Source organism: Astatotilapia calliptera, chromosome 3 (genome assembly GCF_964374335.1).
Source record: "Astatotilapia calliptera chromosome 3, fAstCal68.1, whole genome shotgun sequence".
Taxonomy (NCBI): Eukaryota; Metazoa; Chordata; class Actinopteri; order Cichliformes; family Cichlidae; genus Astatotilapia; species Astatotilapia calliptera.
The window spans coordinates 68,252,059-68,267,635 of record NC_137424.1 but is presented as its reverse complement, the minus strand read 5'-3'; the positions used below and the strand labels follow the sequence as shown (position 1 = coordinate 68,267,635).

Here is a 15,577-nt window from a genome sequence, read left to right as displayed (position 1 = left end):
CTCAAACCGAGAAATCCGCGGACAAAAGAGAGGAAAAACTCAGAATTGAGAGGAAGGAAAGCCAGCCTACTTACCTGCTGGAAGTCCGGAGTCGAGTGGCTGGATGAAGGAGAGAAGCAACGTCGGTAAGACGAGTGTTATTCCGGCAGAACAAACTTGTAGAGACTTACCGTCGCGATCATGCTAATGCTAGCTCGGTGTCTCACAGGCTAACCACTCACCTTTCATCCGGAGAGCTGCTGCAATTCCAACGCCAGTGTGTGTTGGGCTTTTGTGAAACAGAGCAACGGTGAGCAACATGTTCTTAGCTGCTCTATTTATTTATTTTTTGTCCCGTTTGGATCTATAGCCATCAGAATTGTTGTCTTAATGCCAAGAAAGATGCCAAGCGGATTTATTTTACCAAGTGGATCATCATGGCCTTGCCATATTGGTCCATTTGATTGACCTTTATTATAATGATGAATTTATTTCATTTTCAGTTGCTACAAACGGGACAGACATAACTGTGGGATAGGACAGGGGGAAAGAATGAAAGAAAGAGAGGGAGAGAAAGGAAACCAAAGGGGAGAAGAGACGGTGAGAAGGGGGGTAAGAGAGAAAAACAACAAACAAACAAACAAACAAAAAACACCTGGGTCACCTGTATGGAGAAAAAAGAAACAGAAGAGAAAGCAAACAACAAAGAGCAACATAATAAGAGAAAAAAAAAAGCACCATCACAATAAACTAGCTAGCAGTAGATATCAATAGTTACGAAATAATAAACGATATTGTGCAGCACGCAAGATAGACAGCGCACAGTGTGCTTTGAGGCAGCAGCCAAGAAAGCTGTAGTCCGCGTCTGTGAATACCCATGTGTACACCTGTGTGCATACCTGTGTGGATCAGCATGCTTGCATTCCAAAGGTTTCTCCATGTAATGATCTGCTAGGGAGTGTGGGGAGCCACAGCCCTGTCCTTTATGGTATGAAGCAGGTATGGAGGAGATCAAAACTCCAGACATCCAGAGGCCCCCAGAGCACAAGAGACCAAGGAAGACCCACAGAGGGGCAGCCGCGCCACTGTTCTAGTAAGAGTTGGAGGAGTTGGAGTTGTAGGAGTTGCAGTGACGCGCCCGTGAGCACAGCCAGCTGTGCCTGAGTGACCGAGCCCCAGGCCGAGAGGCTGGGGGCACCCCACCTGGGGAGAGGCAGACCGCCCCGACTCCGCAGCAGCAGGGAGGCCCCACACCCCAGACCGCAGTCGGACGGCCAACTCCTCCTAGCCCCCCCGCTCCAGCAGGCCGCAGAGAACGGGGGTGAGAGAAGACTCCAAACCTCCCTCCACCCACTCATTGTAGTGTTGATGCATGTGTGTTCTAAGGTGCACCCAGGAGGGCATGGAGCTACCTGCCAGAGAGCAGCAGGTAAGCGCATAGTCCCTCCTGCTAGCCCTCAATGTCTACGTGTATTTAAAATTGAGAGGTGGGCAACGATGCCAGGGGTGAGGTGTACACAGCCAAAAGGGGACGGGGGACGGGGGGGGGGGGGGTAGCCTCCTCTGCACCCTGGTGACATACCCCTACTCCAAGGCCCTGCATGTGTGGGTGGTTGTGGTGGAGCGGGAAGAGGGAGGCAGCTGGAGATGGGGAGGGAAGGAAGGGAGGGGCAGGTGACCCCTCCCTGGGGCGAGCTCCCCCGCTGACCCCAGTAGGCACTCCCATACTCCGCGACCCGCCAGGGAAAGGGGGCCCAGACCCATCCAGACCGGGGCCCAGCGCAGCAGCGCCCCCCAGCCCCACAGAGCCCGGGACAGTCCACCCAACCCCACCACAGAGAAAACTGCACCAACCCCCCCATCCACTCATCTTCCAGATTACATGAGACGATAGACGCCCAGGCTGAGATCTTCCTCCACCTCTCCTGTATCTCCCCCTCCTGCAGAGAGTTCCTGAGGAGAGGAAAGCTCCTAGTTCTTAGCTGCTCTAAAGCTAATTTTTGTCAGTTCATTGTGAGTTTAAAGTAATGTAGAGGGTAATTTTTAGTGCATTTCTTTCTCTCGAATAGGCCTATAGTGTGGAGAAATTAAGCACACTGCTTTAATGCCTCAGAACTGAACTCACATATATATTTTGTTGCTTATTTGCACATAGTTCTGAATTTGTTCTGGTGTATTGTATTTTGAATGTCAATGGTTACTTACCATAAGTATTGTTTAATTAATGTTTACATGAATAGAGAAATATTTGAGCAACTTAGATGTTTAGTTCTCATATTTGATATTCTTGAAAATTTAATGTTGTACAACAGAACTGATAAGATTTAAGATGTTGATGCAATGAATATGAGGTGATGCAATATTTTGATTTTGTATTTTAACCTTAAACAATGCATCTGAAACAGACTGATTAGAATGTACATTTTATGACCTGGATTATAGGTCAGGTATTTGGACAGGACGGAAAAGTCCAAGGACCAGGACGATATTCCGTTGTGATAGATGGCGAGCCAACCACTTTGAGGACGATCTACCCCAAAGAAGATACACACCACACACTCATACATTCCAGTTACACTCACAAGGACCTTTGAAGTTGGCTATCGCCAGCTTAACTCTAAATTGTTAAAGGGCCCCAACGAGTACTTTTATTTTATTTGAGTGTGCACACTATTTATTTTATTTTATACTTTATCTGTACAAATTGGACAAATACCTGTTATACTTTGTAACAATACAAGATTGGCTACTCAAAAGTTAACATTGTGTCCAGATCATTATTGCTGCTCAATAATTTGGCTCCATACAAATTTGGTGTCTTCTGATTCTGGCCAGGGTCTTATTATGAGCCCAAGTAATTATTGTGCTGTAATTCACCTTTATACCTTAAAGTTGGTTCCATAAACATTTTTAGTGTTGTACCCTACTGAAGGCATTATGTTAATACTTCCCAGATTCAACTTTGGAAGTAAGGTCCGTATGCTTCCCCCACTTTTATCATTATCGGTAGGTGAAATGAGAACATGTTCCTTCTATTGTAAACTTGTTATGAGGCAATGACTATGTTATCTTACAAGCTGAGCAATAACAAATAATCACACACACATAAAAGCAACAAACACAATTTTCTTATACAAAATAACTAAAATAACTAATAATTTAAGTGACATAAATATATAAAGTACATTCCAGGGTACATCTATTTTAGAAACGATTAAGATGGGTGGCTAATATGTATTCCATCATCCAGCTGGGGCCTTTCGTGCATGTTCTCCCCGTATTTGCCTGGATTCTGTTTGGGTATTCTGGCTTCCTCCTCCAAAAGATATACATAGTAGGGTTAGGTTGACTGGTGATTCTAATTTGCCCATAGGTGTGAAAGCGAGTTCAAACTGTTATCTGTTCCTCTGTGATATCCCTGTGACAGACTGGCAATCTGTCCAGGGTTACCACCGCCTCTTGTCCTATGATAACTGGCATATGCTCCGAATCCCCCACAAGCCTGATAAGGATAAGCAAGAATGGATCGGCGGAAAATTGGCATTCCTAAAAAGAACTCAAATCAAACACACTGCTCTCAGGCACATCTGTTTATTTAAAGACTTGTTCAATCTTTATTATGGAAAGTTATGACTTGTCTTGGAAGGTATACTTGAAAGGTATCCAGTATGACTATCAAATGTATTCAATAACCCTTTAGCAACAAACATCTATACTTTTCTTTTTTTTTTTTTCATGAACAAGTTACAGGGGATTATGACTGCACTTTGGATTTTGCATTGTATTTTCTATTATTTTGGAGGCAAAATGTATATAGCAGGGCTGGACTGGGACAAAAAATCAGCATTTTAACTAGAGACCGGCCCACCAGGTATTATAGGTAAAACCATCAAGCCTTTGAATGAAAACAAACATCGTTGTGACAGTGATGTACACTGTCTTGTTAGTACATATGTATCAATCTAATAAACTTAAACCTACACCATCCTCCCTATTCTGGTATTCTAAACAGTACGTAGCCGAAACCCAAAGGCTGCTTGGTTGAGTTAACTTCCTGAACTATCTACAACATATGGTGGAAACATGAAATTAAGACAGAGAAGGCTAGAGGTGAGACATGATCATTACTGAATATTAAAAATAATAAATGACAGATTTAGTGATATTTTCATAAACTATTTATTTACATCAATAAACAGCATGGCAGGGCAAAATATTGTTCCTAACATGGCAAACTTTTAAAAGTGAAAGGAGACAGAAAGACAGGTGAGAAAGAATAAAACTTAACTGACTTTTTGATGACATTTTACACAAAGTACTAGTACAGTATCTAGAAAATGTGGGAAAATACTGGCATCATGTACAGTACTTACTTCTGAAGAAATTATGATGGGACCCTAAAAAATATTACTATGTACAATAATGGATTTCTATAAATTTGACATCAGATGAAAACTTTGGTTGTAAGATTCGGATAATTATTTGTTAAAAGCTAGAAATTTTAAATGAGAATAAGAGAGAAAAGTATTTCTTTGTGCCCCCCTTTCCCTGTTAATGCTCTACCTGGCCCCATGGCAAAACTTTGCTAGAAGAGCAAACCAGTCATCCTGCCCGATTGGATGAATGGCACTGTGTTTCCAACAAGCTGCAAATTCACTGTGCATGTGAAAAGAACGTTTGAGGAGAACTGAGGAGACTGTTGGAGTTTGACATTTGCCACCTTTGGAGTAAAATGGCAAGAAGAGACAGTGGAACACAGGACAAAGCTGAAGGAGAACTGCCGGCTGTTGGACTGTTGAAGTGGGAGAGGACAACAGAGTGAGAGTAAGTGGTGAGAACACAGAGGAATTTTGTTATTTAATGTGGGAAATCAAAATTTGGGTTAGCAAACCTGGGGAAAACAAAACAGACTGCTTAAGTGGAAAATTGAGAAGGAGTCTGAAACACTGCAAAAAGAAACATATACAAAGTCACACACACAAGCAGAACATGCATTAACCCTACTAACACTTCCAAACACAAGAGAGCTCATGAAGATTAGACAACATCCTAAACATGTGAGTCTGTCTATCATCTTGTCCAAGTCACTTAGTGTGATGCAAAGACCAGTGGACTCATAGCAAATTAGTTACAAAATGATCAAATAATAGCAGAGAAGTGTGTAGGAAAGGCAGCTTTAAGAACATGCTCTGTTGGATATGCAGCTCCAAAGACATGCATTAAACCTGCCTAATAACACAAACACACATGCAATGAAAATTAGCTTGTTATCTTTCATCAGTGTTAAAATAGTGTGAATTTAACAGACACTTGTTATCAAATGCTGAATTTATCCAATGCAAAAAATTGACTCTCTAGGTTGCAGGACAACAGTTTAACTTTGTGGGAAAAAAAGATTCTGGTTTGACCAACCAGTGATCAGACAATAAATTTAGTTGTTGATATGGTAAATTGGGAGAAGCTTCCTGCTTGATTGATGCAGCACAAGTGATTTACTGTATGAGGGAAATTCTATTTTTGTGATAATATTTTGAACATGCATTTCTGTCGTCCTGTCAACTTAGTGGGTTAATAGCTGATATGCAAATTAGTTGATCGTTCTTAGATTAATGAAAGGTGACTGAATTCTAGCACGAGTGAATGGGATATGTTAGAGTTTGTTGTGTGTTGAGTGGAGACTCTAAAACACTGAGTTTCCTGTTTTGATGTGCGAGTGAATCCTGTATTTAGATACACAACTCTGAATACGTCAGAACAAACGTCTTTTGTGAAGTGCATGACAACATGTCACATGTTTTATGATGAAGGGAAAAAGGAAAACTGAATAAAATAGATCTGTGGCCTAAATGAGTGAAGAGCACAGACCTGGTGACTAAACTCATAGCTAATAAGACATTAGGGTTATGTTGTGTGTTGTGCAGCTGATGGTTGGTTTGGAGTGAATCTAGCTGATGATTTTTCTTTTGTTGTGAAGTTGAGCCTGCCAATTAGTATGATGGTATGATAAACCATGCTAATGGTATGATTTACCCTCCTGAGATGAGGAGCTTGTGTCATGACTTAATGATGCCTTTTTTATTTTGATACTTTCACAGTGCACTGAAAGTTTTGTTTGATAATCTCTGTTATTTTTCATTTTTTGAACAGGCACTGATTTCTGTTTGTGAATTTCTTTTCTTTAAGCAGATCCGCACGTCGGGAATGAAAAGTGCTATACGACATGTCGAGAAAACCATTACAAGTGAGTTTCTCCACATTAAAATGGGCTCTGGAGAAAGCCACTTATTTGGGACGATTAGAGCCTAAAAAGGATTCAGCGAGGTAATCCGATCTAAAGTTTTTCTTTTTTTCTTTTGAAATGATGTCATTTTGCTGACAGTGGAAACTAAATGCGACGACAGGTTCCACTATCAAGAAAGAAAGAAAGAATGAATGAATGAATGGAAATAAAAATCAAACTGACTGACTGGTAAAAACTGACAAGACTTGACCACGACTCAAGGTTAACCTCCACCTGACAAAGGTGCAGATGAATTTATGTGCTACTTTTTACAGGAGCAGAAGGATGACAGCAACATTCGAGGTTGCGTGACGATTTAACCTTTTAAATGCCACTTTCTGTGTTTGTGCATCCACCAGGGGTGTTATTCACTACCTTGTGTTGCTTACAGAGGAAAATTGTGTGCAGCGCTAACATTTGTATTTTCTTTTCTACAGCATTACAGTTTTTCATGTGTTTGATCATGTGATTTATAAGAGGACTAGTTAATATTTTTCTACTACAGGATTTCTGGGTTTATGTGTGAAGAAAACTGTATTTACAGGTTATGAGTTGGTGATGCTGTTACACTGTGTTTTTGGGAAAATGTGACGGTTACTTTGATGATGTGAATGACATTCTTTCCACAGCTATGTGTAGCCCTCCCTGTCTGCAATAAGCTGATGGACGCTCTGAAAGGAGAGGGAGAGAGAGGTTTCTGCCCGGATGGACCGGATGTTTTCTTGACCTGACTGTCTTCACTATTGGTGAACTAACTGCCAACTGCCCGTTTCTGATTGCCCCACTAACAAACTCATTGGACTCGTGAGTACTAACTGGAACTAAAGTGCACGTATTTTGTTTTATGGCTCGGTTTGAGTGAAGTGGCCATCAGGTTTAGGTCTCACCGCACCCGAACTTCAAATCAGGCCTGCAACAAGCACTGTGCTACAGGTGTAGTGTGGACAGGTTAAAGTGTGCGTGTGTGCGTGTATTCTTATAATTGTTACCTTTTTCTTTTACCCTTGGCTTTTTGTGTTAATGTTCTGTTGTTTTGTATAGTTCATCTGTTCGTACTGTATGTACAAGTCAGAAATAAATCTGGACAGCTCACATTAAGAAGTGACCAATACTCACTGGATTTTCGCTACTCAGCTCCATGATACCCAGATCTTTACCTACCCTCTCTAAGTATCACAGAATCCTTCTGTAAGGTAAGCTAAACTCTTAATAAAATACCTAAACTCTTAATCTTTGTTCACTCCTGGATACGTATCATATCCCCACTCACGCCCAGTGTTGCCAACTCCTCAGTAAGGAAAATCGCTATTGGTTGTCCTAAAAGTCGCTAGAAGTCGCTAAATGACGTCATCGCCTAATTTGCATAATTGGTCATTCTAATCTAATTGTAATCTATGTTGTTGGAGAGAGAAATAACATCGTGGAAGAGACATAAAGTGAGTAAAAAAGGTCTATTTAGAGTTTATTTAGAACTACAAATTAAATTTCTTTTAGCAATTATTGTTTTTTTTTTAATGTCACAATTCCAAACCTGCTCCTTTATCTGGGCTTTTTCTTTTTTTAGTGACTTTTTTTTTAGGAAAAAAAAACTTGTGGAATCAAATTACAAATTCTGGAATTCTTGAAATGGGTTTGGGGTTGACTTTAACTTGGCCCAGAGGTATTTCAAACGGTTGCCAGTAGGGCTGCACGAATAATCGTTAGAAAATCGCGATCTCACTTCATACTTATGTGCGATCTCATTTCCAAATGACAACGATTAAAAAAAAAAAAAAGACGATGACGATTGTACCGCATTTTGATCCGGGACGTACTCTGCATGAAAACAAGCGCTCACTCTTCCTGATCAACAAATGACAATGGCGGAGCCTCATACCACGTGATACAGAAGCTGGCTGCTAAAATTAGCAGGGAAAAAACAACGGAGAGCACGGGGATGACGAGAAAGTGACAGGAGAAAATCCGTCCCGGTCAACCACTCAAACATCAATAACAGGAACCTTATACAGCACTTCCCTATATCGTCGAACTCCCGCAGGCACAAAGAAATTACGGAGGTTATTACTTATCACCTGACCAAAGATATGGCTCCCATCAACACTGTGGTAAACGAGGGATTTAGGAAAATGATCAACACCCTAGACAAACGCTACACAGTGCCGTCCCGCAACTATTTTTCTATTATTGCACTACCTGCTCTATACACGCAGTGTCGAGCAACGGTGGAGATGGAATTTCAAGCAGTACAACATTTTGCGGCAACGACAAAATGTGAGACATTTGTTGTTTTTATGTTCAGTCTCAGCTGTTACAAAGTTGATGTGCAGTTAATAAGTGCAATAAATATTTCTATTGGAAAAGTAAATCGTGAAAGAATCGTGATCTCAATTCTAAGCAAAAAAATCACGATTCTCATTTTATGCAAAATCGTGCAGCCCTAGTTGCCAGGTTGAGAAACTTTCTCAGAAACAACTGATTCATATTAGGGAATGTGCAGATAAAATTTTAAATACAAAACAAAAACGAATGAAGCTGAATAAAAATCCCCAAGCAAAGTAAAAGTGCAAAAATACATTTATTTATTGGACCAACAGTTCTTCACACAGCAGTATTGAAACAACAAATATAATTTTAACAAGCTTACAATAGTCTATATGTGATAGATTGATTATTTGTTGAAGTTCATAATGGAGTAAAAAAGTTGTGGTTAAAAGTTACCCAATATATTATTCAATTTATTTCAAATATGTAAATCTATAAACAAGGGTAAAAGAAGTCCCATTAAGAGACGTAATGTAACACAGGCTAAAATAGTTAAAAGAGTTCATGACTATGTTCAACTGGATAATAATCCTTAATGTGACTACAACCTGTGTAAAATGCAATCTGTGATCCACTTGTCGAGCCTGGGGAATAATCCATGTGATTTAGTGATCATGATTGATTAGTTATGTCTGCCGTTGCCGGAAGGGGGAGCTCTGGCCACGATGCCTCATTCGCAATGAAGCTGCTGAAGGAGAAGCATCGTGTCTGAGCGTCATCATTGACTTATCCCCTTTTCAGGTAATAATTGAGCAATTCTGCTGTTGGACTTTACAAATATGTATGTTGAGTTGTACTGACCGTGTTTCCAAATGTACCAAGAGGATACTAGGAATACTAAGATGACCTGTGTTAACTGTGATGTTAGGATAAGCTATAAGCAGCAAGCTAAGCTAAGCGCTCTGTTGGTGGCTAGCATGAAGCCTTATCGTGCCAGACTGTGTATGAAACATACATTGTGTGCATTTTGCATTTGATCTGGACAAAGAACATGTTTATTTTGTGTGAAGGGACAAATGCCTATTAGTATTTTTATATGAATATTTTGTTTATTTTCTGTACATTTCAGTTTAATGATCTAACTTTGTTTATTGATTCATAACCTGTTTTTGTAAACTCTTACATTCAATTTAATCTGTAACTTATAGAAAAGGAAAGAAAACAGTCTTGAGATATATTGTCTTACAACTAACAGAGACTGTACATCGTTGTTAGGATGTTTAATACTTTTGTATGTATGTTTATATTTCTGAATCATTCGCAATGAAGCTGCTGAAGGAGAAGCATCGTGTCTGAGCGTCATCATTGACTTATCCCCTTTTCAGCCCCTTTTCAGGGTGTAACATTTTGGAGGCACCGCTGGGATGAATGTGATGAGGGCTCGCTGTCCCAGATAGACGCCCCAGTCATCATTCAACCCCCCACATCAAATACCACGGTGGGAGATACAGTGTGCTGGTTTCGACAGTTACGCAGAGGGACCTGCATGCAACCTGAGGTTAACTACTGGTGCCAGGGAAGCTGCACTGACTCTTCTGCAAAGAGGTCTTACATCACACTAATCTTTTCCACAAGCCACAGACTGAAATGGAGTCTTCAGGGCTAGAGGACCTGAAGTTAGAAGTTGCTGGTACATTGTATACAGTGACAAGAGACATTTTGATCAAAGTTTGTGATTTCCTAAATATTGCTGGTTCAAAACTTGAAAGGGTATCGGGTAAAAGTCGTTCCTCTCTCATTTCCTATATAATACAGCACTTAGAAAGAGAGGAGCTGGGTGAGCTTGAAGATGAGGGAATGTCTGAGCTACTGTTTTTGAAAGACAAAATTTTTGAGTTGCAACAGGCTGCTCAGAACGGTACATCGGGATACAAAACCTCAGATACTAACCAGACAGATGAGGTGCAGGAACAGGTTGGTGAGGCCTCAGAAGAAGAACAACTGATAAAGGAAATAGAGACGCTTCAGTTGGCTCTTGCATTATCACGACAGAACAAGGCGAAGCAACCTAGTACAGCCAAACTGTCGATGAGTGTGGGGGACAATAGTGCTAAATAAACCCCTCCACCTTTTCTGACACTACCGTGGGGCAGAGAATTCAAAATATCAGGTCAGATTGGTGAGCCCGGCCAAAAGGATAAACTAACTTTCTCCAGCCTAGCTCATCAGTTTGAACAAGGCATCAGCAAAGGAGTCCCTGAAATAGAAATAGTTGATGCAGTAATCAGGGCAATAGCACCAGGCTTACAATTGCGTAGCTACCTAGAGGGCAAAACCAACCTTACATTGCCTACCCTGAGGAGGATTCTAAGGTCCCACTACCAAGAACGAGGTGCAACAGAACTTTACAAACAACTCACGTCAGAGGTCCAAAGCATTAAAGAAACCCCACAAACTTTCTTAATCCGTGCCCTAGACTTAAGACAGAAAATTCTGTTTGCATCGCAAGAAGCTGAATCTGGCTTAAGATATGACCCTGTGCTTGTACAGAGCATGTTCCTTCATACAGTTCTGACAGGCCTGCAAAATGATAACATTAAGAGTGACCTCCAGCCCTATCTACAGGAAACCACAACCAGTGATGAGCTCCTCCTTGAGAAACTCAATGTTGCCTGTGCAAATGAAGCAGAGAGACAAAATAAAAAGAAGTTACTCTCCCAGCAGCGGTCAACCACTGTGCATTCACTTCAGTCTGACACCCCTGCAGATAAAAAAGGGAAAAACCTAAAACCTGAATCCATCAGCAAAGCTCAGCCTGACCTACTAAATGAACTTAAAGAAATCCGTTCTGACATGGCATTATTGAAAAATCTTGGTGCTGAAGTCGCACAAATCAAAGAAATAATTCAACAGCCTAGTCCGGCACAAACACAGTATTCTGCCTCACTTGCAGCACCAGAATGTGTTCCCTTTTCTCATCTTGAGCATCTGCCACAAAACTACTGGCCTCCTGTGGGACCTGGACGGAGAGGTGATACAGCTCAGTATCAACAGAGGTTTGCACCACAACGTCAATATCCTGCTGTAAACCGAGCACGCCTAAGGAAATGCTTTGGCTGCCAGCAAAGTGGGACTGAGTACTGCAACCATTGCTATCGATGTGGTAGCAGTGAGCACTTTCTTGCAGGTTGCAGGGCGAAACTAACTAGACCAGACAAAGATCAACCTTTAAACGGACAGTGGTTGCCCCCACGGGACAGGGAGTAACCAATAATAGTGTAACGTCCCAACAGCTTTGCTCTTACTGTGGTGTTCTGGGAAAACTCAAAAGACTCAGAAGGTGTGCAGCTTGTAAGAAAAGCACTTATTGTTCTAAGATATGCCAAGCTGAGCACTGGCCCAGACACAGAAAACAATGCAACAAACACTCTCAGCCTCAAGTAAATCAGCACATGCACACAAAGGCAAGTGTTATTCACCCCAAAAGGGTGGACAGCCAGTCTCACCTTGTTGCTCTTGTTGGGAAACAGTGTATAATTGACTGTTATATACAAGGCCACCAAACTCAAGCCTTATGGGATACAGGCTCCCAAGTGTGTATTGTTGATGAAGAGTGGAAAAAGAAGTATTTACCACATGAGAAATTAAGAGATGTTTCTGAGTTACTTGATGCACCTGAAGATTTAAAAATTTCAGCTGCTAATGGTCAAAACATTCCTTACAAGGGTTTCATTGAAGTTACTTTTGGTCTAGCTGCTGAGGGAGCAAACCCTAAAGAACTTGTAGTCCCCATGTTAGTGATGAAAGGCGGAAGTCTTTCACAGCCCATTCTAGGCTTTAATGTCATTGAGCAAATACTGAAAACATTGATGAAGATGGTATTCTTTGCAGAAAAACCACAACCAAGAGACAGCTTGTGTTGCCTGAAAAGTACCAAGAAACTGTACTGAGAGAATTGCATGATGAGATGGGTCATCAGGGCACTGATCGAACAACATCATTGATCAGAGATAGATTCTTTTGGCCTTACATGCAACGAGACATTGAACATTATGTGACAAAGACCTGCACTTGCCTGAAACAAAAGATACCATGTAAAGAAGCGAGGGCACCGCTCACCAGTATTGTTACCACACAGCCGTTTGAACTGGTGTCAATAGATTTTCTCCACTTGGACAAGTGTAAGGGTGGTTACGAGTATATTTTGGTTATTGTTGACCACTTTACTCGTTTTGCACAGGCTTATGCCACCACCTCCAAGTCTGGCAAAACGGTTGCTGATCGCATCTTTAATGACTATGCCTTGAAGTTTGGACTGCCAGCACGGATACACCATGACCAAGGTGGCGAATTTGAGAACCAGCTCTTTGCCCAGCTGAAAAAGAACTGTGGCATATTGGGATCCCGAACTACACCATACCACCCACAAGGGAATGGACAAGTTGAGCGGTTCAACCGGACGTTACTACAAATGTTGAGGACACTTACTGATAGGCAGAAGACAAGTTGGAAAGAGTCCTTGAACAAGCTTATCTACGCCTATAACTGCACAAGAAGTGAGGTAACTGGGTTTTCTCCTTTCTACCTTCTCTTTGGAAGGTCCCCAAGGTTACCTATTGATCTGCTGTTTGGTCTCACCTCTGAGACAGGGAAAACAGACCACCGAACCTACATGGAGAAATGGACACGAGAAATGCAAGAGGCGTATGAAATAGCACGGGAGAATGCAAAGAAGTCAGCAGACAGGAGTAAAAAACAATATGATGGGAAAGTGAGAAGCTCTGTGTTATACCCTGGCGATCGTGTTCTTGTCCGAAACCTGACCCCTAGAGGAGGAACAGGGAAGCTTCGTAATCACTGGGAACAGAACATCCATGTTGTCATCCGTCAAGTTGCAGAAGGCCTCCCCGTGTATGAGGTGAAACCAGAGCAAGGGAGGGGAAGGTCAAGAATCATGCACCGCAACCTGCTGCTGCCATGTGATTACTTACCCCTGGAAAGGCCACTAGAAGTATCACTGAAGCAAAAGAAAAGAAGAGTAAGGGAAAAAGACGCAGAACAGGTGAACCAGGAAGTAGAAGATGACGAGGAGGTATGGGGGTACTATTATGGGCCCGTAACACAGACTCAAGTGCCCACTACAGAGAGGGTCACAGAGCATGGTGATGACCAGGAGAAACCAGAGGCCGGTGGTAATGGACCACTGGGTGAAGAAAGGCTCATGTCGTACACAGAGGAGCCTGAGACACAGGACGAAAACAGGCCACAGGAAGAAGACCATCAAGAGAAAGATGGACAAGTAGTTGGAGAGGTAATGGATGACACTCTAGCATCTCCACGCCCATGCTTGCCTGAAAGCAACAGAGAAGGGACCTATAGTTTGCCAATGAGGGAGAGACGAGCCCCTAAGGTTTTCCCCTATGATCAGCTGGGTACTCCAACATGCTACAGTACAGTGTGTACAAACGAAATGCCCTACCAGTATCAACCCATACAACACAGAGACATTCAACCAATAACCATGTGGCCTAATTCATTCCAAATTTGTCAGCCACTATTCATGCAAGGATACTGAACAAAGAACAGACTAAGACTCAGTACAAAAGAGGAAACTAAGATTAAAAACAACTGGATTTTGTGACATTTTGTTAAGTTTTCGTTCATAAGAGTTGTGATGTCGGGACGACATCTAATTTTGTGGGGGAGTGTGTGATAGATTGATTATTTGTTGAAGTTCATAATGGAGTAAAAAAGTTGTGGTTAAAAGTTACCCAATATATTATTCAATTTATTTCAAATATGTAAATCTATAAACAAGGGTAAAAGAAGTCCCATTAAGAGACGTAATGTAACACAGGCTAAAGTAGTTAAAAGAGTTCATGACTATAAGTCTTTATGGCTTTACTACCTGGTGGGTCGGTCTGTAGTAAAAATGCCCAATTTTTTTGTCCCAGTCCAGCCCTGCAGGTTAATACTGGCAGTGTCACCATGCCAGCTGACTGTATTTTATCATCAGCCAGTGTTGTTCTTTATCAATATTACCAAAGTTTACCATAAGGCAGCATAGAAAGTATTTACTTGCTTTCAGGTTTTATTCAAATTTTAGTCTTTTCATTTGTTTCCCCACTTTTTTCCTGTTTCAAAATCAAACACCAGTTTGTGAGAAGATTATCTTCTTTTTTTAACAGGCAGAGAAAGTTTTACATTGGAACTGGCTAATTTGTCAATTGTTTGTTACAAATGTTCGTATCTTAATATTAAAAAATGTTTTTGCCCAAAACATATGTGCACTATATGTCAGTAAAAATACTATGCAAATATTGCTGGATTTGAATGCTGAGTAAACACTGACAAAGCACTGATTGTATCTCTTGTACTTTATCAACGCAGTATCTAAAAACTTTGCATCGTAGTGGTTAAAGTCTCATTCTAATAAGAGTTAAAAGCACATTCGGTTATTAGGTTTATAGGGATATTGAATTATGGTTAATGGTTGGTAGAATTTTTTTTAAACATTCTCTGCCAATTACATCTTCCACCCTTCTCCAAATCTGTGCACCTGCCCCCCCCCCCCCCCCCCCAACAAAAATTTTCTAGACACGCCACTGGACAAATAGGTCATGCATGACAATAAGAATAAAATGTGGAGCTGCTTCAGTGTTTCTGTCAGTTTGTGCAGATCTTGACTCATCAGTAACGTTTGTAGGGTGAGTGCATTTTTAAAACAATTTGTGCAAACTGCACTACAAGGTGGATATTTGCAAAATCATGACTGTCTCAAAAATTTACCTATGAATATGTCAGTGCCATTAGGATGAAATTATTGTGTCACCAACATTTTAACGTTAGACATATAATTTTAACAGCCTCTGTAAACTAATATCCTGGCTCGCTCGAGGCTGCCGTTTTCTCTGACAGTTTCAATCAAAATTAGAAATGCTGCTCTGAGACTGAGAGAACTAACAGTGCTGCATGTTGTGCAGTTAGTTTACAAAACACGTTATTCATGGTTACATACAATTTGAGACTGATGTGAGCCAAAGCCTAGCATAGTCT

At 41.2% G+C, this 15,577-nt stretch overlaps 1 long non-coding RNA gene across 1 annotated transcript in view; it reads right to left on the bottom strand.

Moving 5' to 3' along the window:
* Window positions 1-15,577, bottom strand: part of LOC145425702 (uncharacterized) — a 260,683-nt gene that overhangs the window by 197,898 nt on the left and 47,208 nt on the right. The window lies entirely within an intron of this gene.